General features: G+C 39.5%; 1 pseudogene; it reads left to right on the plus strand.

The window, feature by feature from the left end:
- Window positions 1-17,381, plus strand: part of LOC137562109 (zinc finger protein 208-like) — a 250,675-nt pseudogene extending 233,294 nt beyond the window's left edge.
- The last annotated feature ends 591 nt before the right edge of the window (window positions 17,382-17,972 follow it).

Here is a 17,972-nt window from a genome sequence, read left to right on the forward strand (position 1 = left end):
AATGGGGAGAGAGTTTGGGAAAAGACAAAATTAATACCTAATGTTAAGGCACATGTAGTTAAATGGAAATTCCACTTTTGTTAAAAACAAACATATAAATAAATAGATATTTGCAATAAACACAGCTCACTCCTGCACAAATCATTTTGCAATTTTATTTTAACAATTTTTTTTAGAATTTCTAAAACTGACCATAAGCTGAAAATATTCTTTAGTGGAGCCTCAGCCTCAGCTGAAATATGCTCTGTACTCTTTTTAAGGAGCTGTTATGATTAGATCCTTCAGAAATTCCCTTCTTGCCACAAGAGCAATTAGCAAATGTTTTTTCAACACATAAAAACAAAGCAATTAAGCTGAAACAATGCCTGCCTTTATTATATGGAGATAACCTGAAAACTGTCTTTCCTCAACAAACTTAGAATGTTTCAAAATAATCTATGCAATACACAGAGGCAGTCCGAAAATATTTAGTTTTTCCTCAACAAAAGTTGAATTGCCCTTGTCATCTCCAGAGAAAGCCAAAAGTCTTCTGTACAAACTATACTCATCAAGAGGGATATGTGTGATGCTTTAGCACTATGGTAATGATTATAAAGCAGTAAAAGATACTGCAGAATATAGATGAATCTGAATAACCAATAGCAAAACTATCTGCCTTTTCAATATGCAAAAAGCTGGGTGCACACATGAGATAAAAGTCTTTGGAAAATGAAAGATCAAAGGCCAATTTTACCACCTCCATGTAGCAGGAGAGCCATACCTACACAGTCTATTCTTCAGCTGGGTACACCGTTCAGATAAAAGTCTGAGAAATTAATCTAACACATAGGTTTGAAAATTTTAAAGACTGATCATTCTAAAGATTTCTCTTTACTATTCTGGTGCTAGCTACATTATACATTTTTGTGTTAGATTTACCTGCCAGATTGATTTTTTTCCAACATGCCAGATCTTAATTTTGATCCATTTTCCGATTGATTTCCATAGAAGTGTTGGAAAAAAATCGATCTGGCAGGTAAATCTAACAGAAAATTGTATCGTGTGTACCTAGCATAAGATTCTATTTACTTCCTTTCTCATACACACCTTGTTTAATGCACAGTAATCTGCAGATCAGATCTGAAAGATTGAGAGATAAGTATCTTTCATCTGGTACTGAACATTTTTTTCTGCATGGGGAGAGCACTGAAACTGTCCATCCTCTACTGATCTATTCATTGTATTCATCTTTTGCTATGTTAGTGATCTCCAGCTTAGATCATTCCTTCAATATGCCTTTTGTTTATACTGTGGAATGTTGATGAAGTTAACACCTTGCTGGGTGGGTGTGAGTTTCAGTAAACAGGTCTTGAAACTGTCCTTTCATAGGTCTGTAAATAGACCTTTTGTTGTTAACAATAAGACATTTTTAACCAATCCAAAACCACTTCATGTTAGTAAATGGAGGAGAAGTGAATATAAAATGGGTCAGACCTCAGTCAGGCAGAAGGCTCACAGAGAGATCACAGGAATAAGGGGACCAAATACTACTTTCTACCAGGTAACTATAAACAGTATGTTTTCCTGATCTGTAATATTGATTGTATTGTTATTTTGCTTTCTTTAAATTATCAATCATGTTAATAAGTTAGATATTATAAAGAAATGGCTTTAGTATGTGTGACTTATAACTGGATGACACATGTCTGATTTTATATTGTACAAAAGTAAACCTGTTAGAGGGAAAACACCGACACTGCCAGTGTTAGGCCTGGGCTATACAGAAAATATATTTTTGCTTGTGATCAAGAGATGTAACTTCTTGCTAAACGGGGCTCTTTGTGTCAACTTTGTTTAGTATTTATAAAGTTAATTGCAAATAAAATTATCCATAAAGAGTGTATATGAAATCACAAGTGTAAAAAATAAGTTACTACAGATGAACAAATGTTCACGTAAATTATCAGGTGTAGAGTTCCATGATAAGGTGATGTAACATTATAAAAGAGAGGTATAACAATCTGAAAGTTTTGAGGAGAGTGCATTATGCATATATTTAAAAGAAGTGTGTGTTTATTTGGGTGCCTTGATTGCGATTATTCTGAATATCAGCCATGATACTGTAATATTAGCTAAGCGTCAGTAATTTGTGTGCCACTATTGCCATCACTTAATGATCTCTAACACATCCCAATATTAAATTAACCCATATCTCTTAACACTATCATATCTAACCTTTTACTCTCTCAAAACACTAACCCTCCTATAACTAAGCCTCAATGTAACATTCAGCCCCATCCCCTAACATTAACCCTGCTATAAGTGAGCCTAGTACTAATCTCTTAGCCAAGCTTTTCAACCAGTAGTCCTACATGGCAGACAATAACAGTACTAAGCTATATTTTATCAATAACAGTATTAGCTATACCTGCACTGCACTCAATCTGGAGTTTGGTGATATAACAACCCAGCACTGATTTTGCACTCCTATGCCAATACGCATGCTATTCAAACAGTCAGAGGTGAGCTGCCCAATTTAATTGCTTGGCACACCATAGTCACACATGTACACTGTGGTTTATAGCAGCACCGAATTTCACAAATCGTCTGTGCGCCCAAATTAACTGCTTTGGTGCACTTCTTTTCAGGGAGTGCTTTTAAAAATGAAGGAAATCTTGAGAATCCCCCTTGAGGACTTGAACAAGCCTATAGCCTGTTAGTAAAAGGCTCACATCTGTCAGATAATAATCCCTACAGTAAGCAACAACTTCATAGGAATATTTATTTTTCAAGCACCAACATATTCTGTGGCGCTGTACAAAGTAGGAAAACAAACAAGGGATACATAATAATACAGACAAAGATATACATCAAATATGGACACTGGTATAAAGTACCGAACTGGTGATTACAATAGCAGATGTAACATGATTACAATGGCAGATGTAACATGAAGAATAAAATGTATAGCAGAGTGCAAGCTATTAAATGAATAACATTCCAAGACACAAAAGGGTTATACAATTGTAACTGATATACTTGTATACTTATTTTAAATGTCACCTTTTTTCTACTAGTGTACCCAAGCCACAGGTATCATTTTATTCCTGTATATAGATTTGTGATGCATCTACTGATGCTATGTTGTAACTTCCAAATATACTATTACAATAATGAAAGTTTTAGTCATAATCTTTGTATTTTGTTTCTTTATCTTTACAATGTTAGAATAGTTTTTTTTCTTTGGAAAGGAATTATAAATGTGTCTTTTATATCTGTTGTGTTGTTGACTTAAGGCAAAATTGTTCCTTTATGCACACATCTACATAGTTTTTCGTTTTTACTGTGTAAAGGTTATCTGTGTAAAGGTAAGATATTGTATTTGTTCTTGTATTGTGGCTGTGAAGACGTTTCTCTTTAACTTAAAAGAAACCCTGTCCAAGGATTGAAATTCATCCCAATCAGTGGCTGATGCCCCCTTTCCTATGAGACATCTTTACCTTTTCTCAAACGGATCATCAGGGGGCTGTAGTGCTATAGCTTTTATGCACCATATTGTACTGATGATGTTGTAGTGAGCCATCTTGAAGTGAATCCTTTTATTCAGATCTGTATATGGGTTAATTTGAGTCGGGTGGACTTCTTTAATACTTGTTTATCAGGAAACTAACACAGATGGGTCGATGAGTCATATGTTACTTAAAAGGCACCATTATAGGGAGTGCTTGCATATACAGAAAGTACTAATCTGACCCAAGATTTAAGACTCTTTACTAATGAACTAATGGCCCCTTAATGTATGAAGTTAGGGGACATTAGGATATTTTTAGGCTATAATGCATGGTTATGACCTTATTAATGGGTCGTAAATCTAGTACTTGTATTCTAGAGTGAATAGCTAATTGTGTGGATGGGCGGATGAACATATGAAAGGGGGCCATAAATCTATCAGAAGTATGCTGACCGAGATATGGCTAAATTGGTGGAATTCCAGCCATTATCATTTGTTCAAATATGCTGACCTTCAAAAAGATGTTTTTTCTACTGTGCTCCATAGGCTAACATGGAGTTCCGTGTTGGTCTATGGGATTAAGAGCTATAAATTCCAGTGGCCATTTCAGGAAAGTTAGGACTCCTCTCAACTCGTAACTGGGCTGGCCACCTGGTTAAGACTGACTGTATTTCCCGTCTGAGGAACTTCTAAACTATCGTGAGGGAAGAGTTGCTCTCTAGGACAGATAGAAGTTACTGCAACCTTGAGCGGGACACCTAGGAAACACAAGGTGATGTGATGTGTTTATAATTCTGATACTTATGTTATGTTATGCTGTTATTCTCTGTCTTCTTTCCAATAACTTGGTATTGTATATCATATTTTGTATCAATAAACTTGTTAACCTTGTTACTTGTCTCTGATTTTGGAGGAATCTGAAAGAACCTGCAAGTGCTACATTTGTAAGTGGTGTCACTTTTTCTGTAGCAATACAGGGGCTCTGTATGGCTGACATTGTGTTGAAACCCCTCTCTCAGTGTGATGTCAGGACCATGGTACTGACATCACACTGTGGGTGCCTTGTTGCATTGTGGGAAATAACAGCCGTTTCTAACTGCCAAAAAAGCAAGCAGCATCTCCTTCCACTGACATTACCTGCCAGCAGTAAAAATATCACCATATGATAAATGCCAGAATGTATATCAGGGAGAGGAAAGATTTTACAATGGGAAAAAACACTGACTAAATCATTTATACATAATTATTGTAAAAATTAAGCATTTTTGTTCATTATGTTATTTTAACTGGAGTTCCTCTTTAAAGTTGCACTATCACGAAAAAAGTAGGCAGGTAAAATCTGACAGACCCAACATATTTAGGCCAGTCCATCTCCTCATGGGGGATTCTCAGGATTTTCTTTGTTTTTAACAGCATTTCCTAAACAGCAGTTGCAAAGTCTAACTGACAAAATAGTGTGCAAGTGAGTAGGGAGGCTGGCTGGTATCTAACGATTTTGGCAGTTAAACTGCTTGCTGTTCAGGAAATGATGTTGAAAATAAAGAAAACCCTGAGGATCCCCCATGAGGAGATGGACTATCCCAAAACCTGTCGGTTTTGTCAGATTTTAACTGCCTACTTTTTTCGTAATAGAGGTCCTTTAAGTGATGAGGCAATTGTGGGATGTCTCATGCAGCAGCTGTGATTTCTAAGAAACATTAAATTGAGTTATTTCTGAATATAATATCAGCATGGGCAATAGGTGTGTTTATTTGGAGCAGATTCTTCAAATTGCGTTTTTTCCGAGATGACAATTTTTCTGTGTAACACTCGTTAATGATGATCTAATGAGAAACAAACAGCATTATAAGCTGCCCCATGCTAATTTCAAATGCCTGACATAATTATTCTATGAAGTATAGTTTTGTAAAATATATATATATATATATCTTACTATACTGTCAGAACTTCTCATAATATAGTAAAAATAACATATAATTGTTTAATTGCAGGTGTGATAAAAAACAGAATTCCTGCTCTACTCCTAAAAAGTATCTGACAACAAAGTGGATCTCCAGCAGCCCATAATGAGCCACAGAGGAGACAAGCCGCATCACTGCTCAGAGTGTGGTAAAAGCTTCACTCGTCCATCACATCTTATTATACACCAGAGGATCCACACCGGGGAGAGGACATTTTCTTGTCCTGAATGTGAGAAATGTTTTGCCCAGAAATCATACCTGAAAGATCATCAGAGGATTCACACTGGAGAGAAGCCGTTTTCTTGCTCTGAATGTGAGAAGTCCTTCAGAACTCAAAAAAACTTCAATATTCATCTCCGGATTCACACAGGAGAGGAACCATATAAATGCACCAAATGTGACAAATGCTTCTCACAGGAGGGACATCTTACTCAGCATCAGAGAACTCACACAGGTGAAAAACCATTTTAATGTACAGAATGTGACAAATGCTTCACACAGGAGGCAAATCTTACTCAGCATCAGAGAACTCACACAGGAGAAAAGCCATTTAGCTGCTCAGAATGTGACAAGAGCTTCTCACAACAGTCATCTCTGAGAAGGCATCAGAAGATACATGAGCGAGTGGATGTCAGCCTGTAAACTAATTTCAATGAACATTTTAGTTGCAGCATCACAGGATTATGAATTTTCATTATAAAAGTTTCATTAACATATGCATCTTTGAAGCTTATATAGATAGCTTCAGAAAACATGGATACCTAGAAAGTACAAAACTGCAGATGAAGTGAACTTTGATCAGCTAGTACACTAAATCCTAACTGATTTCTAAATATATTTTTACATTTTTTTTTTGCACAATAGACAATAACAACATAAAGATATCCATCTAATCAGTGTTTTATTTACAGTTAAAGGTCCACTACCATGGAAAAAGATGTAAACTTTGAAATCCATGTGTAAGTATAATTATAAAATGTGCATTTGTCAAAGTGTAAAACACCTTAAAAATCTTATTTTCTGCCACTTTTACTTGCAGTAGTTTGTAAAAATCTTACAAATCTGACAGGTGTTGGACTTACCCAATTCCTGATAGGGGATTTTTGTGGTTTTCTTTATTTTCAAAAGTACTAACTGAATGGCAGGTGCTCAGTGCAGCTACCAATTTAGTGCACAAATGTAGGGAGGCTGGCCAACATCCTTGTTTATCTCCTTTCCAGGGAATGCTTTTGTAAAACATAAAGGAAATACTGAGAATACAACATAAGGAGATGAAATAATCAAAAACCTGTCAGATGTGTTAGATTTTTATTACGTACTGCTAGCAACAGCTATTGTATTTCTAGTATGTGTAAACATTTACTTTAAATGTAACCACTTTTTGCAACAGTGGTCCTTTAAGTAAATGATCTTTATGTAAAAGATCTGTAAATATATCTTCCAATCTGTTTTTTTTCCATTAATTGAACGTGATTATCCATGTATTTCTATATTTGCGTGGAGGTGTGTGGACAATCAGTTTAAGAAAATGATGTTATTTTAAATTCAATGTATTTTCATCCCTTCTTGACTAATGGTGGGGGGACAGGTAAAATAGTTTGTATGTATGTAATTTTATCTGCTCATTGATTGATGTGTTTATGTGTTTTAAGTTTAATTCAATAAAACCTGTAATATCTATATTTTGCTGTGCTAGAAATATTGTTTGCATTGTTATTCTATGAAAATGAGACTGAATACTGATTTCCAAAGCATTGTAGCCAAACAATAGAGCAATAGGTATGCAAAAGAGTCCATTACCACCCCACCTCGGGTTCTCTTTAAGGAGTTTATGGCACACTTTTCTGATAGAACACTTTGCATGTATTTAAAAGTGGTGTCGTGTGTAAATTTGGGCATCATAATTCCCATTATTATAAATACTGTAAATGTTATTATAATAACAGTTTAGCATCAGTTATTTGCATGGTGCTATTGCTATCACTTAGGTATTTCTTGTTCTTTAGTATTTATATAGCACAGACATCTTCCACTGTGCTGTACAAAGTATATACATATAGTCTAGCCGCTAACTGTCCCTCAGAGGAGCTCACAATCTAATCCCTGTCACATTCATATGTCTATGCATGTATTGTGTAGTGTCTGTATCTTAGTCTAGGGCCAGTTTTTAGGGGGGAAGCCAATTAAATTATCTGTATTTTTTTGGGAAGTGGGAGGAAACCGGAGTGCCCAGAGGAAACCCACACAGACACAAAGGGAACAAACTCCTTGCAGATGTAGACCTGGCTAGGATTTGAACCGGGGACCCAGCGCTGCAAGGCAAGAGCGCTAACCACTACGCCACCGTGCTCTTATACTTGCTAATGATAAATAAACTCTAACCTCATAACACTAACAAATCTAGCCTCTCTCTACTCTATACACTATCACTTCTTTAACTATACCTAACCCTAAATTCTAGCCAAATACCCTTACATTAGCCTGACTATTGCTAAGCCTAACACTAACCTCTAACCTTATTCCCTAAGGGCCTGTTTCCACTACACGCAGATTGGATGCAGAATGGATGCAGAAAAACTGACTCCAATGAATGCCTTTGGGCCTGTTTCCACTAAACACGATTTTTCTGATGCAGATTTTCCCATAGACATTCATTGGAGTCATATTTTCTGCATCCATTCTGCATCCATTCTGCATCCATTCTGCATCCAATCTGCGTGTAGTGGAAACAGGCCCTAACACTAAACCTCATATAACTACACCTATCACTAACTACTATAGCTGAGCACCAAAGCGAATAATGTTACTCGGCCACCCTGGTACCAATTGTGTACCCCCCCCACTACATGTTGCACAGGTAGTTAGCGTTTGGTTATAAAATAGCAGAACTCCTCTGCTAAGTTCAATCACTTGATATACGATAGCTTAAAATCTACATTGCGGTCTATGGCTGGGCCCAATTTCATAAACAGGTGATGTGCACAAATGATCTGCTTCAGTGCACTTCTATTCAGGGATTGAGTTTTAAAATAAAGGAGATACCCATGAGGACACAGACAAACACAAAATCTGCTGGTGAGAGGTTCAGTACTGTCAGTGAATAAATAATGCCTTCTGTAATGGTGGCCACTGATGATCCAATCTTATTTGTCCAATCTTCCCAAATCTATGTAGTAGAAGCGTAAACTGTGTGACTATACTGAATGGATACTTTAGGCAGTCTTTTATATTACATAGAAATGGTAAGATTGGACAAAAAAGATTGATCATTAGTGGGTACCTTAAAGGACCACTCCAGTCAAAAAACGTAATCAGTTAAAATCTGACAGAACCCACGGGTTTTGGACTAGTCAATCTCCTCATGTTGGATTCTTAGAGTTTTCTTTGTTTTTAAAGAGGAAGTATCGCAAAAATCTGAAAATTGTAAACACTTACAAATAAGAAGTACATTTCTTCCTGAGGAAAATGAGCCATAAATTACTTTTCTCCTATGTTGCTGTCACTTACAGTAGGTGGTAGAAATCTGACATTACCGACAGATTTTGGACTAGCCCATCTTCTCATAGGGGGGTTCTCAGGGTTTTCTTTATTTTTAAAAGCAGTTAGTGAATGGCAGTTGCTCCGTCCCACTGCCAAAATAGTGTGCAGTGAGCAGGGAGGCTGGCCAGCATATTTGTATTAATCATTTTCAGGGAATGTCTTTATAAAGAATAAAGGCCATGCTGAGAATCCCCCATAAAGAGATGGACTAGCCCAAAACCTGTCAGTAATGTCAGATTTCTACTACCTACTGTAAGTGATAGCAACATAGGAGAAAAGTAATTGATGGCTCATTTTACTCTGGGAGAAATGTACTTCTTATTTGTATGTGTTTTAAATGTAAAGATTTTCATGACAGTTCCTCTTTAAAGCATTTTGTGAATGGCAGTTTAACTACAAAAACAGTAAGATACCAGACAGCCTCCCTAGAATTTGCATGCTATTTTGTCAGTTAGACTTACCAACTGCCGTTCAAAAAATGCTTTTGAAAGCAAAGAAAACCCTGAGAACCCCCAATGAGGAGATGGACTAGTTCAAAACCGGTTGGTTCTGTCAGATTTTAACTGCTTTATTTTTTTTTATTGGAGTGGTCTTTTAAGACAGGGTTCACACTCATCAGAGTGGAAACTGCAAACTTTCTTTGCGCATACATTTTCCAGACACTATGCACATGTGCCTGAATTCTTTCACAGTAACTAATAAAGTCAATGAAAAATGTTATGCACTGTGTGAATTTATGCTGGAAGATGTAAGGAGTTTGTTTTTTACACAGACAAAAATGTGGAAGCAATTTTACAATTTTTAAATAGAAATGTGAATCTCCATTGACTTACACTTTGCATGCAGTGAATTGAATGACACAAATTTACATTTTACATGCGGTTTTTGAGTGTGAACCCTGCCTAAGTGACAGCTACATAGGAAAAAGTAATTTACAGTGCATTTTACTCTGGGACAAATGTAGCTCTTATATGGAAGAACGGAAGAGGCTGGCGCTATATAAATTAACAATCATAATAAACAATAATATTATGTATTTGGACAAATGTATTTCAAATGTTATAGAGGTCCTTTAATCTCAGTATAGAGCAAATGAGCCTACAAAGAAATAAATGTTTTCACATAAAGTTATTCATCTCACTAATGGTGCACATCAGCCACGTATGTCAGTGTCGTTTTTTTCTTTAAATAAATGGACTTGAGGTACATTCACCAATGTTTAATATGTTGGATCTTTTCAAATAAACCATGACAGTAATAAGTATTTTAGTTACAATCTTTGCATTTTGTTACTTTATAATGTTAGAGGAGTAGATGATTTTCTAGCATTGAAAGACCTCTATGGGCATGGCTATAAATACTAGGTAATTCCCAGAAGAGTTGCTCCAGAGATTTTATCAGATTTGATTTTTTTAGGCTTATTAGTCAAAGCCTTGTAAGGTTTTTTTTTTGCCTTCCTCTGGATCATCTGATATACAGTATCTGAGGGTGCAAGCTAATGGCTCGATAGATAATTTTCCGACAGGCCCGATCTGATTGTGATTGTTTTTCTGATCGATTTTCTCATAAGAGTGAACAGATATCGATCAGAAAAATGATTGGAAAATCAATCAGGCAGTAAATCTGCTAAAAAAAACTAATTGTGTATTAGAGATGGCCCGAAAGGTTCACCAGCGAATGGTTCCCGGCGAGCTTCCGGGGGTTCGCAAACTTTTGCGGAAGTTCAGTTCGCCCCCGTAATGCACCATTAGGGTCAACTTTGACCCTCTACATCACAGTCAGCAGGCACATTGTAGCCAATCAAGCTACACTCCCTCCTGGAGCCACTCCCCCCTTATAAAAGACAGGCATCGCCGGCCATTTTACTCACATGTGTGCCGGCAGTAAATAGAGAAGGGACAGCTGCTGCTGCTGATGCAGCAGACTCTCATAGGGAAAGATTAGTTAGGCTGTTACAGGCTTGATAGCTTGCTCCTTGCTGATTCTTATTGCTAAAATAGCACCCCACAACAGCTCTTTTAACAGCTAATCTTGTTCTTGTGATTTTTTTTTCTTTTGCGTGTCCCACTGACACTTGTGTTGCATAGACAGCCTTGATAATTCATACTCTGTGTGTGCCACTGCCAGGCCCAGCACATTCACTGACTACCTGTGAGTGTGACAGGTGCACATTGTAATACCCATTACTGCATATACCTACCTACCTGTTGTTCACAGTGCACCCACCTACCTATGTTAGCTGAGCGCATGCAGTGTCACTGTGCCAGTCCGCTACCTGTCTGTGTGTGACAGGTGCACATTGTAATACCCATTACTGCATATACCTACCTGTTGTTTTCAGTGCACCCACCTACCTACGTGAGTGCACGCAGTGTGATATAGCACTCCGTGCATACCTGCTAACTGCACCTGTGTGACTGCACATTGTATTAGTCAAGTCAGTGCATACCTTTCACTTCATCCCCCCAATATGGACAAAACAAAAGGCAGAGGCAGGCCCCCTGGCAGGTCTGTTCGAGGTCGCGCTGTCGTGGTGTCGTGCAGGCCTCGACCAAAGTACAGTGTTCAGAAGAAGGCACGTGCCATCAGCCCCCAATATTGTCAGGATATAGTTGACTATTTAACACAGAACACCTCATCTTTCTCAGCTTCCGTATGGAAGCGTGACATATCTTCCTCCTCCTGCTCTGATTCTGGCACTCCACTTAACACTCAGTCGGCCGCTACCACCAAAGTGCCATCACCCCAGGGCTCAGCGTCAGCGGCATGGAAATTTTTTTGTGTGTCTGCCTCAGATGAGAGCAATGCAATGTGTACTCTCTGCCACCGAAAATTGAGCTGTGGAAAGACCAAGACCCGCGTAGGGACAACTACCTTACGAAGGCACATTACAAAGCACAAACTGATTACAAAGCACAAACTGCAATGGGATGACCACCTGAGGAAAAGCAGCACACAAAAGCAAAGCCACACACCGCAGTGGAAGGTACCAGGCTGCAACTTTTTCTCAAAAAAGGCGATACCTAAACTGTACCGTAATATTGAAAGGCAAGTGGTGTCATCTCTGGCACATAGCAATGGGTCAAGGGTCCATCTGACCACGGATGCCTGGTCTGCAAAGCATGCTCAAGCCTGCCCGAAGACTAAGTCAGTCTCCACACACAGCATCTCTGCCAGCACGCCATGTGACTGCCTGGCCCAAGACTAAGTTGCTCCCCACACAGCATATCTGCCCGCAGGCCGCTTGACTGCCTTCTCTGCCACCACCAACAAGGTCCAGGACTAGAGATGTAGTGAACGGTTCACCGGCAAACGGTTCCAGGCGAACTTCGGTGGTTCGTGTTCGCCAAGAACAGGCAAACTTTTGCGGAAGTTCGATTCGCCCCATAATGCTCTATTGAGCAGAACTTTGACCCTCTACATCACACTCAGCAGGCACATTGTTGTCAATCAGGCTGAACTCACTCCTGGAGCCCCACCTCCCCCTTATAAAAGGCAAGGTCCTTGTGCCATTTTACTCACTAGTCTGCCTGCACTAATTAGTTAAGGGACAGCTGCTGACAGACTCTGCTAGGGAGAGTTTAGTTAGGCTCTTATAAGCTTGTTCTTACTTTCCTAATTCCCGGCCAAGGTATGTAAGCTGGCTTTTAAAAGCCTACAAATCTTTAAGCAAGCTCATTTTTCTCTAGGATATATCATAATGGTACATGCTAGGCTGCCTTCAGCATGTAGTGTTGGTGGTGGTATAGCGGTTAAGAGAGCTGACCACCAAGCACTCAGACCTAGGTTCAATTCCCGGCCAAGGTATGTAAGCTGGCACTTAAAAGCCTACAAATCTTTAAGCAAGCTAATTTTTCTCTAGGATATATCATTATGGTACATGCTAGGCTGCCTTCAGCATGTAGTGTTGGTGGTGGTATAGCGGTTAAGAGAGCTGACTACCAAGCACTCAGACCTGGGTTGAATTCCCGGCCAAGGTATGTAAGCTGGCTTTTAAAAGCCTACAAATCTTTAAGCAACCTCATTTTTCTCTAGGATATATCATAATGGTACATGCTAGGCTGCCTGCAGCATGTAGTGTTGGTGGTGGTATAGCGGTTAAGAGAGCTGACTACCGATCGCTCAGACCTGGGTTCAATTCCCGGCCAAGACCTGGGTTCAACTCCCGGCCAAGGTATGTAAGCTGGCTTTTAAAAGTCTACAAATCTTTAAGCAAGCTCATTTTTCTCTAGGATATATCATAATGGTACATGCTAGGCTTCCTTCAGCATGTAGTGTTAGTGGTGGTATAGCAGTTAAGAGAGCTGGATAAAAAAATTCAAAGATACTGCTGCGCTCTCCACACCTGAAAAAGATAAATCTCCACATAGGGCAATATCGTTCAGTCTAAATGGTGTACTACTTTAATGCCACACTTCACTTATTCCACGTGGTCAGTGCTCAGTGCTCTCCCATAAGCCAATCACTCTTTGTCCCACGTCCCCTCTCACTAAAATGCTCACCAGATTCTAACCACTTCAATGCTCAGGTGGGTCATATGCAGTATTGATATATTCCACTTCATACGATTCTGTAATAAAGAAAAATTCTCCACATAGGGTAATACAGTTCACAACTCGATTTGCTTCAAGCACTATGTCCACCATGTGTTTTTGCTATCACCCTGTGAATAGTGCCACTCCACCGTGCTGCCAATCAAACTGCTCACCAGATGCAGCCCACCTCTATAGCCAGGTGGAAGTTGCGCTGTATAGTATTAGCCAATCAAGCTCTACACTTCTTATTTCCTTAAAACAGGCCTCTCACAAGGTTTTGCTTTTATTCCTCTGATAACTGGTTATGTGATTGGCTGGACAGCATGCAGATTGGTGAGAGAAAATTTTAATCAGAGGAATAAAAGCAAGACCTTGTGAGAGGCCTGTTTTAAGGAAATAAGAAGTGTAGAGCTTGATTGGCTAATACTATACAGCGCAACTTCCACCTGGCTATAGAGGTGGGCTGCATCTGGTAAGCAGTTTGATTGGCAGCACGGTGGAGTGGCACTATTCACAGGGTGATAGCAAAAACACATGGTGGACATAGTGCTTGAAGCAAATCGAGTTGTGAACTGTATTACCCTATGTGGAGAATTTTTCTTTATTACAGAATCGTATGAAGTGGAATATATCAATACTGCATATGACCCACCTGAGCATTGAAGTGGTTAGAATCTGGTGAGCATTTTAGTGAGAGGGGACGTGGGACAAAGAGTGATTGGCTTATGGGAGAGCACTGAGCACTGACCACGTGGAATAAGTGAAGTGTGGCATTAAAGTAGTACACCATTTAGACTGAACGATATTGCCCTATGTGGAGATTTATCTTTTTCAGGTGTGGAGCGCGCAGTAGTATCTTTGAATTTTTTATCCAGCAGTTTGGACTATCTGCAGCGATCCCAGTTTGGCGGTATAACTCTGGATGAACTGTGGTGCAGTGTGATAATAATTGGTTAAGAGAGCTGACTACCAAGCACTCAGACCTGAGTTCAATTGCCGACCAAGACCTGGGTTCAATTCCCGGCCAAGGTATCTAAGCTGGCTTTTAAAAGCCTACAAATCTTTAAGCAATCTCATTTTTCTATAGGATATATCATAATGGTACATGCTAGGCTGCCTTCAGCATGTAGTGTTGGTGGAGGTATAGCGGTTAAGAGAGCTGACTACCAAGCACTCAGACCTGGGTTCAATTCCCGGCCAAGACCTGGGAGCCAAGGTATATAAGCTGGCTTTTGAAATTCTACGGGAGGAGGGAGTGAGGGAGGGATATACTGCCTGATGTTGTAAAGCAGTGTAGGCCTGTAATGGAACATTGAATGAGATTTGTAACTTTAAAATAGGGGTTTATGTGAAATGTAGATTTTTGCCTGGGACTGTTGATGTGTATTTCACTCAATCATGTCTTCCTCCAGGGATAAGATCCCTTGAAACATGTTTTCTATCATTTTTACAGCCGGTAGAAATTTTCCAAAATTTTGAAGTCCGCCTCCCCATTGAAGTCTATTGCGGTTCGCAAACTTTTCTGCAAACCGAACTTTCCGCGGAAGTTCGCGAACCGAAAATCGGAGGTTCGCGACATCACTATCCAGGACTCCAGGCGGATTCCTGAATTTTTAAGGCCGATTCTAGCAGCGGCCGCTATAATAATTTTTCTGGTGTGTGTACATGCCTGCCTAATTTTTCTGGCTGCAGTGCAGCTGCAACAACAAAACAAAAGGCATGTACATGTGCCCATTCCCCTTTGTGATCATTACCTTGCCGCGGTGAAGGGGCTTGCATATCACAATAAAGGAATGACTGCCGACTATATGAGTGTCTCGGGGGTGGTACACCACAGATAATAAGGTTGTTGCTTCATTGTGGTCAGACCAAATCAGCTGGACAGTCACTGTTGATCTATCATTGAGCTACCACAGCCCGGCGACCATATGGGCTTGAAAACCGCCATGGCTTGCACTCTGGCCATGGTGTGCACCAGTCCAGCACGGCCGTCACTACACAAACAGCTGTTTGCGGTGCGTTACACGGTGAGTTTGGTGTGTCAGTGTGAAGCAGTACTCTAATTACACTTCCTGATTGATGTATACACATGCAACATGTTTTAAAGCACTTTAGGCCTGCAATATAGCATTCAATGTGATTTCTGACCTTAAAACGCTGCTTTGCGTCCAATCCGCATTTTTCCCGGGGACTTTCGGCGTGTATCCCTCTCCGCCATGTCCCCCTCCAGGTGTTAGACCCCTTGAAACATCTTTTCCATCACTTTTGTGGCCAGCATAAATTTTTTCTAGTTTTCAAAGTTCGCGTCCCCATTGAAGTCTATTTCGGTTTGCGAAAGTTTGCGTGAACCAAACTTTTGCTGGAGGTTCGTGAACCCGGTTTAAGAACCGAAAATTGGTGGTTCTGGCCATCTCTAGTGTGTATTCCCAACATAATGTTCTACCTTATTGTCTGGTTGAATGTACAAAGTATGCATGACTTTTTTCTACTCAAATTACTACGTGTACGTAACTGTGTTAGACTGTTTTTAAAGGAGTCATCAGGCAAATAGGAAAAAAATCTGCTTTGCTCACCTGGGGCTTTCTATAGCCCCTTGCAGCCGACTGTCTCACGCTGTCACCTCCGCTCCCCGCCGCTGTCCCGATCTCGCTGCACGGTGCAAAGGACAACCGTGAGGTCACCCTTACTGTGCCTGCATCAAGCGCCACTTTCAAACATGGTCACATTGTCCATGGCTTACCGTGCAGTAGTTCTGCACAGCAAGCCACGGACAACGTGGCAGTGATAGACAGCGGCGCTTCACAGGCACAGTAAGGATGACCTCGGGATCGTCCTCTGCACCGTGCAGCGAGAATGGGACAGCGGCGGGCAAAAGAGGTGGCAGCATGGGAAAGTCGGCTTCAAGGGGCTGGAGAAAGCCCCAGGTGAGTAGAGCTGTTTTTTTCCTATTTGGTTGATGACTCCTTTAAGTTAGCAGGAACAATAAAAATGCACTTTATATCTGTGTTGTTTATAACTTGCAGTTGCATTTTTATGGCACATCTATTTATTATTTAATACATTGTCTGAGCTGGAAATATAGGAACAATGACGAGTAATATTTTGAATTGCAGGTGGGTGAAAAAACCTCAGTCTTACTCAACTCTGAGAATATTTGAGAACAAAATGGATCTCCAGCAGCCCATGATGAGTCACAGAGGAGACAAGCCGCATCACTGCTCAGAGTGTGAGAAAAGCTTCAGTTATCCATCACAGCTTATTATACCCCAGAGGAGTCACACCGGGGAAAGGCCTTTTTTTCTGCTCAGAGTGTGGGAAAGGTTTCACTCATAATTCAGATCTTATAATACACCAAAGAATCCACACTTCGAGAGAAGTCATTTTCTTGCTCTGAATGTGACAAATGTTTTAGTGACAAGAAAAACCTCATGACTCATCAGAGGATTCATACAGGAGAGAAGCCTTTTTCCTGCTCAGAATGTGATAAATCTTTCACTAAGAAGTCAACCCTCAAAGCACACCAGAAGATACACACGGGAGAGAAGCAGTTTTCCTGCTCGGAGTGTGGGAAATGTTTTACTTGGAAATCAAACCTTTTCTTTTTCTGAATGTGATAAGTCATTCAGCAATCAACAACTGTTAAATATTCATCTCCGGATTCACACAGGAGAGAAGCCATATAAATGTACAGAATGTAATAAATGTTTCTCACAGAAGAAACATCTTACTCGGCATCAGAGAACTCACACAGGAGAAAAGCCATTTAGTTGCTCAGAATGTGACAAGAGCTTCTCAGTACAGTCACATCTGAGAAGACATCAGAAGATACATAAGCGAGTGGATGTGAGCCTGTAATCTGTTTTTAATGAACATTTCTGTTGTAACATCACATGATGATGATTTTCGATAAGCGTAAAATATTCATTATTATTAATATATATATATGAAGCTTATGTAGCTTCAGAGACCATGGACATACAGAGAGTACATTGTTTTTGGTGATTTATTAAGAAAACTGAAGATGAAGTGAACTGTGATTAGCTGGTACACTAAAAGCTGACACAATTTAAATATACATTTACATTTTTTTTTACACAATGGACTGTAATAATAGAAGGATACCCATTTCATCAATGCTTTGTGTTTGTGATAAAAATATTGTAATTCCAAATCCCGGTGTATGCATATTCATGAAATGGGCAAGTATAAAATACCTTATAATTTATTTTTTTCTTATGTCACTGTCACTTAAAGTAAGTTCTAAAAATCTGACACATCTGACAGGTTTTTGGACTAATCCATCTCCTCATAAGGGAATCCCCTGATTGCATTTCAATCTGGGAGAATTGTACCTCTTATAAGTTTGTGTGCAGATTGGTTTTAAATGTTAACATTCTTCACAATATTGGTCCTTTAAGTGTTTGATCTGTAAATATCTCTTTTAAT

Source organism: Hyperolius riggenbachi, chromosome 3 (assembly GCF_040937935.1).
Source record: "Hyperolius riggenbachi isolate aHypRig1 chromosome 3, aHypRig1.pri, whole genome shotgun sequence".
Classification (NCBI taxonomy): domain Eukaryota; kingdom Metazoa; phylum Chordata; class Amphibia; order Anura; family Hyperoliidae; genus Hyperolius; species Hyperolius riggenbachi.